This window comes from Nymphaea colorata, chromosome 7 (genome assembly GCF_008831285.2).
Source record: "Nymphaea colorata isolate Beijing-Zhang1983 chromosome 7, ASM883128v2, whole genome shotgun sequence".
Lineage (NCBI taxonomy): Eukaryota > Viridiplantae > Streptophyta > Magnoliopsida > Nymphaeales > Nymphaeaceae > Nymphaea > Nymphaea colorata.
In genome coordinates, this window is record NC_045144.1 from 21,876,661 (window position 1) to 21,884,170 (window position 7,510).

At 37.5% G+C, this 7,510-nt stretch overlaps 1 long non-coding RNA gene across 1 annotated transcript; it reads left to right on the forward strand.

The window, feature by feature from the left end:
* The first annotated feature begins 3,104 nt into the window (after positions 1–3,104).
* LOC116257918 (uncharacterized) lies at positions 3,105–4,142 on the forward strand. Its single transcript, XR_004173503.2, has 2 exons — positions 3,105–3,244; positions 3,697–4,142. It is a non-coding gene; the product is annotated as an uncharacterized LOC116257918 (long non-coding RNA).
* The last annotated feature ends 3,368 nt before the right edge of the window (positions 4,143–7,510 follow it).

Genomic DNA, 7,510 nt, shown 5'->3' on the forward strand with positions numbered 1-7,510 from the left:
AAATCATTTTTATCGGTTAGAAACATCAGTTTCAATATTATATAACTGCCTTCCACCAAATCGAGTACTCGAACTCATATACATGAGGTTCTTTGGTACAGGATAGGCATGATGTGCCGGTCATCTTCTAGTGGACAAGACCGTTTTTGTCCATTGTTTGATGAGCTTAGGAACAAAACCTCATGTCATTCTGTTGGGTGTTCTGTTTGGTGTTTGTTTCGTGTTATGTCCGTTCTAGCTATTTTCATTCTGCATTTGCATCTTCTTGTGAGTCCATTCTCACTCTTGTGTAGGCGGCCGGCAGGAGCCATGCCAAACAGGTATCACCATTTCTGCAGCATGTCTCTTTCAACATCCTTTTCTTCTTGTGAAAGCTGAAGAAAGGACCACCCTTCTCTGCCATACTACTCGGGATCTGCTTAATTGCCATAATAATTGATTATTACACACGTGAAAGTAAAATAAGTTATGCGAGATGAACATGTCCTACTACTTGAAACTGGGGGAACTAGAAAGTCCCAACTGATTTTCTCTTCTTTTGATTTTAAATCCAAAGTATACCTTGGGGATTGTACACTAGGGAACACAATCCTAGCAATCAAACGTGCCTAATCTCTGCATATTGGTAGATAAGCACCTAAATATTTTTGTATGGTTATTAAAATCAATTTTTGAAATTTAAAATATTGAAATCAATATAAATTCAATCACCATTTGTTGTTCCATAAAAAGTTCACGAAATTGTCATCTAAGACATAGTAAATTGGGTAAGGTTGAAAACAAAATTGTCAGCCGAAAGTCCGAGATGAAATGGAGTACTCCTATTCACTTGAAGGGCAGTTTGACAGCACGACTAGTATCCATGAATCTAGCCCAATCTTTATGACATATTTCTATGTCCTTGATGTCAAATGAACTCTAAAGGGCAGTTGGAAATTCACATTAAGAACCCAATCTGAATAGGGCTGTTAGATTCACATATGAATCCAAATTATGACTTACAAACAAAATTAACGCGTAAATACAATTTCAAAATATATGGACATTGGATAGATGTAAGATACTTAAAACTAAATTGGATCTGAATGTGATCAGATAAACCTAAATCTGAATCTGATGTTATTCCTTAAATTGAATTCGATATCAAACTTTTTTGTTTCATGTCTGATTTCTTTTGAAACGTCCCGGTAGGATATGTGATCTAAATTGGAAAAATAATCTCTAATGCCAGTGGTCCAATGGAGACCGGATACATGAACAACCCACCCCATTAATGATCATGGTACAGTGCCAGTGGACCATGTACATCATCTCATCTATGAGGTAGAATATGTCAGCTCCATTACGTAGATGAAGCTTGCATCATGGACTAGACGACTAAGAATGATCTAACACCGCCGTCCGTCGATGGACATGCCTGCATCAGAGAACGTCATGCTGGAACGCCCTACATCACAAATAGCTGCTGCAAGCTTCGTACTGAATAATTAACTGGAGATAGTGACCACCACCGCTGGAGCTATATACATATATATATATATATGCAGAACTAATGCCAACCATCTCAGACCAAGAGAGTGGGGAGGAATACATTGAACGAAATCTGCCACTAGCACCATGTTCGGTATCCATCCATCATCATCATTAATTCATTATGGCACGCCCAAGTAATTCGTTTAACGATTTGGGAAACTAGAAGTTTAGTGTGAACCTTTGATTGAGAACTCATGAAATTTTTCGTCGAATCCTGATTCAATCTAAATTTTTATTCATCAAAGCCGTAGCTTGAGATGTTGGCTTTGTAAATAAGAATGTATTGAAGATATAGCACATGATATATGTATAAGATGATCAAATACTTAAGTTCTACAAGTTACTTGCACTGAGCACAAGGTCGGAGCAGAAATTTCTTGCATGCGCAAAACCGTGAAAGAATCAGCCGATGCCAATGCATAAATAAATAAAAAATTGGGCTGTAAGAATGAGTAATATGCAAATAAATGTAGGTGGGTTGTGTGGAAAGGTACACACAAGCCCACCACTTGGGCAGGCAGGATTGTTGGCTATGCAGGACTGGGTTAGTCTGACACCCGACATCACCAAGCTCGTCCTAAGTACCAATCGGTTGCTGAAAGCTTTGTTAAAATGTCTTTTCCCACTGACGTGGCCAAAACTAGCTACACAAACATACATTATCTATCTATCTAGACAGTATTTGTTCATTAAGCGCCTAATAGAAATGGCTAAATAGAAAGACAGACTGCCCACCAGCAATATTAATTTTAGAAAAGGAAAGAAAGGGAGAAATAATTAGGATCACACAGATTTTTAACCAATATTTCTTTAAATATTTTGTCACTAAAACCAACATAAGACCCAGTACATAAAACAAGTCCAACTATTCACTTCGAATATAATTTTAAGGGGAAACAAATAATTGTGTATAGGTTTGTGCACTTGCTTCTTGCACAATATTTGGTGTCAGCATAGAAGAAAGGGTGAGCCTTCATTAACAAACAGTGGTAACAGAACACGTGCATCTTGCTCACAACAACAACATACGTGCTCACAACTTTGATAATTGGCACGCTTGAAGAAATGACTTAACTGTATTTAAGGTTCTCATGATATTTTCCGTTTTAGAATGCTAAATATTACATAATGAACATTACTTTTTCTCAATGTTTGTCTTTCAACTTTCCATTACAAAGGATCAGACGGTTCTTGCAAGTGAGCAGAGTGTGTACGTATATGTGTGTGTATGGAGAGAGTGCGTGTGTGTGTATATATAAAGAGAGGCGATGAGAAAGGCCAATGATGGTGGGGTCTTGTCCTCGTCAAGGGAGATGGTGGTCGATATCGAGAGAGAGAGAGAGTGAGAGTGAGAGTGAAAGGAAAAATAATGAGATGGGTGGTGCTGGTGGTCGAGTACTCACTACTAAGAAGCTTACTGCTATGGGAATTGTGATAGTAAAAGGATTAAGGCTGTAGATCTAGTAGTTAAAGACAGCTAAATTTTCTCTCTTCTAGTAAGGTAGACCTCTTGACTCAGTCCGACCATGTGAATCTATAAATAGATCGTGAGAGGATGCCATTCTGCACTCATCAGTCATCCACCATTAGTTGGTATTCACTCTAACTAGTGGGCTATCCACAATGAAGCAAGTTTCCTTTCCCGTCCTCTTTCTTGCCCTTCTCTTGCTGCTCTCTGTGGCTTTTGCACGTAGTGTTGTTGAAAAACAGGGTATGTTTTCGTTTCTAGCTGGTCTTTCGTTACTTCCCTCCAAACGATGTCATCCTGCTAGGTGATCATGCAATACTTTTTCTGTCAAACAGGCAACTTCACAACCGAGTTGCTTAGCAGGACGCAGCCAACGATCGATCCAGGACAGATTTAATTTGTGGTTGTTAATCTTGTAGTAGTGGTGTTTGACATGCATTCGGGTAGTCACTAATGCTGCTTGGGAGCTGAGGGAGGAGGGACCCTTGGTTCTTCGCCAGTAACTAGGCTAAAAAATATCAACCGATCCAAAAAGCATAGTAGTCTACTAACCAGACCACCTGCTTGGCAGCTTGAGTGTCGATGTGACCTATAGATACGCAACATTGTGACATTTGTGCATCTAGCTAGACAAGCATTCAATTAATTGGTTGGCTAAACACTTAATTTCCTGAACATTATGGCTATGGATGCAGATGAAAAGAATGCAACAGGCGATGTTTGTGGATCCTCTTGCGGCAGTGGTCGATGCTGCCCCTCTGGTTACTCCTGCTGCCCAAACGACTGGTGCTGCCGATCAAGTTACATATGCTGCGGCTATCATGGTTGCTGTAGTCTTAATGAGTATGGTGCACTCGTGAATGCTCACGGTGTCGCTAGCATACTGAAACCTTCTCGTCGCTGATATGTTATCATGTTGGTCATGCTGATAGTAGTAACTTGTGGTATATCTAAATAATAAAGCAAGCATGTCTAAATAATAAAGCAAGCATGCTTATTGTCTGCTAGGACAGCATGCATGCAGGGTCTGTACTTCCTAGTTCTTGTTGCCCGCAAGAACCAGAACCAGTGTTTCCGTCCATCCTCTTTGTGTACTTGTGCAATCGAAATAAATGCACCGATGTTGTGCTTAGTTATTTTAGTTGAATTGTTTTATATATGTATATATTCTACAAATACTTCATCCCTCTTACCTTAATTTCTTTTTCATTCTCTCAATATTGGCTGGCGGCTAGAAGCTTTCTCAATTTAGTCAATAAGTTGTCTATATTCCACAAGGTAGTAGTTCCGATCAGCAGGTTATCGAAAACAGCAAAAACTAAGTCCGATTAGGCTCTCAATTTGGGTCTACAAGGAACTATGAAATCCGGCAAAAAAAAACAGCTTTAAGCATGAAATGGACTTTTGGACAGAAATATAAAGAAAAGCATTCAAGTGGAGTGATATTAATGCATAATATGTGAAAGATGGATAAAATACAATGACCAAGCACGCTCAACATGAGAAAATGCGCGCCCGAGAGAGAGACGCACTGGTGATTCCCGGACGCCCATAATCGTCCGGACAGATGATTATGGTCCCACGCCTGAGACCGTCGACAATGGTTTAGTGGGCGTCGAGAAGGACTGGCAATGTTTTTTGGAGCTTTGCCCACGGCTTCGGCCGTCGCAGAGCTTGTCTGTACGACACCCTAATCAGATCCCTTTGCTGTACTTCCAATCACAACAAAATCGTTTGTATTTTTAGCGCATGTAATCTGATGTTTTTACAACATAAACTCAAAGTCTCTAACGCATGGATTAACAAAAGTGTAGAAAATTGAAAAAAAATGCGAAATGCAATAGATTGTATCAACAAAGAAAAAAAATGATTTCAGCAATTCAAAGCACAACTTTCTTTAGGACATGTTCTTTAGTTGTTCATGACTTGCAGGTCCAACCCCATATAGTCGCAAGTGCATATCGTTAACGAGCTTCTAAGTGAATGAAAAAAGAAAAGAAATGCAAAGGCAGCAATTAACATGGTTCGATGTTATGCCTCCATCTACGACAGGGACATCGAGCTCTCCCTTTTGATTCTCATTGACATAGGGAAGAATTACAACAGCAATATATATTGGATACAAATTAATTTTGGATATAGATAAATGACAAGAAACAAAGACAATCCTTATCGGCGTAACACCACCAGCTGGATCGATCAACACAAATGCAAAGCGATATATATATATATATATAATATACATATATAATATATATATATTTTCAAATAGAATTAGGAGGAAAAAATTTCTAAAATTTAATTTCATTGTTGATCATTTCCAAAAAAATTATCCATCAAAGTATAATACACAAAAATTCAATGTCATCAACAATATTCAACTCTCTCATCTGAATTTTGTTCTTAGATGCCCAGCATGCATAAAAAAGGATGAAATTGTTTTGTTATTGTCGGCCATTGAAATACAAAAATAATCATGTGCAACAAATAACTCTGGTTTAACAGTTCTTCTCGATCATGCAAAGAAAAAAACAATTTCATAAACAGAAGGTTTGCCTGCAAGCAGCTGCCAATTTAATGTAGCCGAATAGTGGAATTAAGTACTTTCACAATCGTACAGGAAAAAGGAACGAAAAGAAAAGGATGTTGAGATTCCCAATCAAACTAGCAAAATTTGAAAACATTGGTACATGTTCTGCCCAACAAAGTGTATAAGAGATGAATAAAAGATGATTTGCAACTCTCTGACAAGTTCACATAAGAAGTCCAAGAAGCTCCAGGTACATGTCAATCAACTCTTTTTTTAGAAAAACGAGCAAAAAAAGAAAAAATTGTTGGTACGGGATTCTCATTACAGTATATTTGGCATACTTTGGGACCCGCCACAATGAACTTCATAGCGGTCGCAGAGCTAGAAATTTAGTTATTTTAAATTTTGAACTTTATAAAGCACCTGTATAGAAATATGTCAAAATTATAGAATTATCAAACGCTGAAAGTTCCACACTAACATTGGAAGACCTAAGCAACTGTCAAAATAGTAGTTCCCCCACCTTAATCGTCAATAAAATGGAAGCAAAACCATAAACTGAAGGTTTGGTTTGCATGTTCTGGAATATCACAGTTTACATTTTTTTTCTTGGGTAGTAATTTGTATTGTAACTCAAACTAGCAAAATTTAAAAACGTTGTAACATGTTCTGCGCAACAAAGTGTATAAAGAGCATGAATAAAAGATGATTTGCAACTCCCTGCAAAGTTCACATAAGAAGTCCAAGAAGCTCCAGGTAATGTCAATCAACTAATTTTGCAGAAAAAGAGCAAAAAAAAAAAAAAGTTGGTATGGTATTCTCATTACAGTATCATTTGCTTACTTTTGGCACCCGCCACAATGAAGTTCACAGCAGTTGCAGAGCTAGAAATTTTGTTAAAGGGTATCGACATTTTAAATTTTGAATTTATAGAGCACCTGTATACAACATGTCAGAATTATAGAGTTTATACATAATAGGCAATTTGTTTGGGTTGGTGCGAGCAATTGTGATGTCAGCCACACCAAACTCCCCACAAGTTGGCATGGTGCATGCACAAAAAATTTCCTCTTGTCATCATTTCTTAGCTAATTTGGCTTTTGCTCTTGATTTTATATCTATCTCTTCTTTCAGGCTTCTACTTGTGGCAAGAGGCCATTGAAGGGCCACTCGGCAACAGTAACAAAATGTATGTTTCTATCAATCTATCACAACAAAAATGACTATCATGTCTAAAAGCTACAGACCGTGAGTAATACTTATTCTGAAGGTAATGGCATCCGTCAGTGTACATGATGTCACTGAAGGCTCCGCCGATGGTTAGTCTAAAGGTTCACTGACGGTTAGTCTAAGCCACCAGTTTGAGTCAATTTTTACGAATGGACGTGCTTGACATGTATTTCATTAGTTTTTCAGTATACACAGCTACTGACGGACATTTTGGTACGTATATTGCGTGGTTATACCAATGGTTTTGCCCATCCATCTGTACTGATAGACGTTGATGTTGTCCACAAAGTGAGCATGCTTAGGTTAGGGTTGACCTTTGTCTTTATTTAAGTGGCCTGGTAGTTACCAACTTCCTTTTTTCTCTCTCCCTCTCTCTCTCTCTCTCTCTCTCTCTCTATATATATATATATATATATTTATTATAATATATATATATATATATATATATATATATATATATATAATATATATATATATATATATATATTATATATATATATATATATTATATATATTAGGATACAAATAGTATCTATCCTCAATTTTGATAATAACTTAATCATCTTGAAGTACTTGTGAGTAGCAAGGAAATATATGCGGATAACCAATTGCTGGGGACTAAAAATTTCCATGGTCATGTGGGCATGAAAGTCTACATGCATGCATTTACAGAGTTGTGATACATATGTCTGTGGAATGATGTTATGAAGTTTCTCAACTTCCCACCATGCTTGGATTTATAAAGAAAG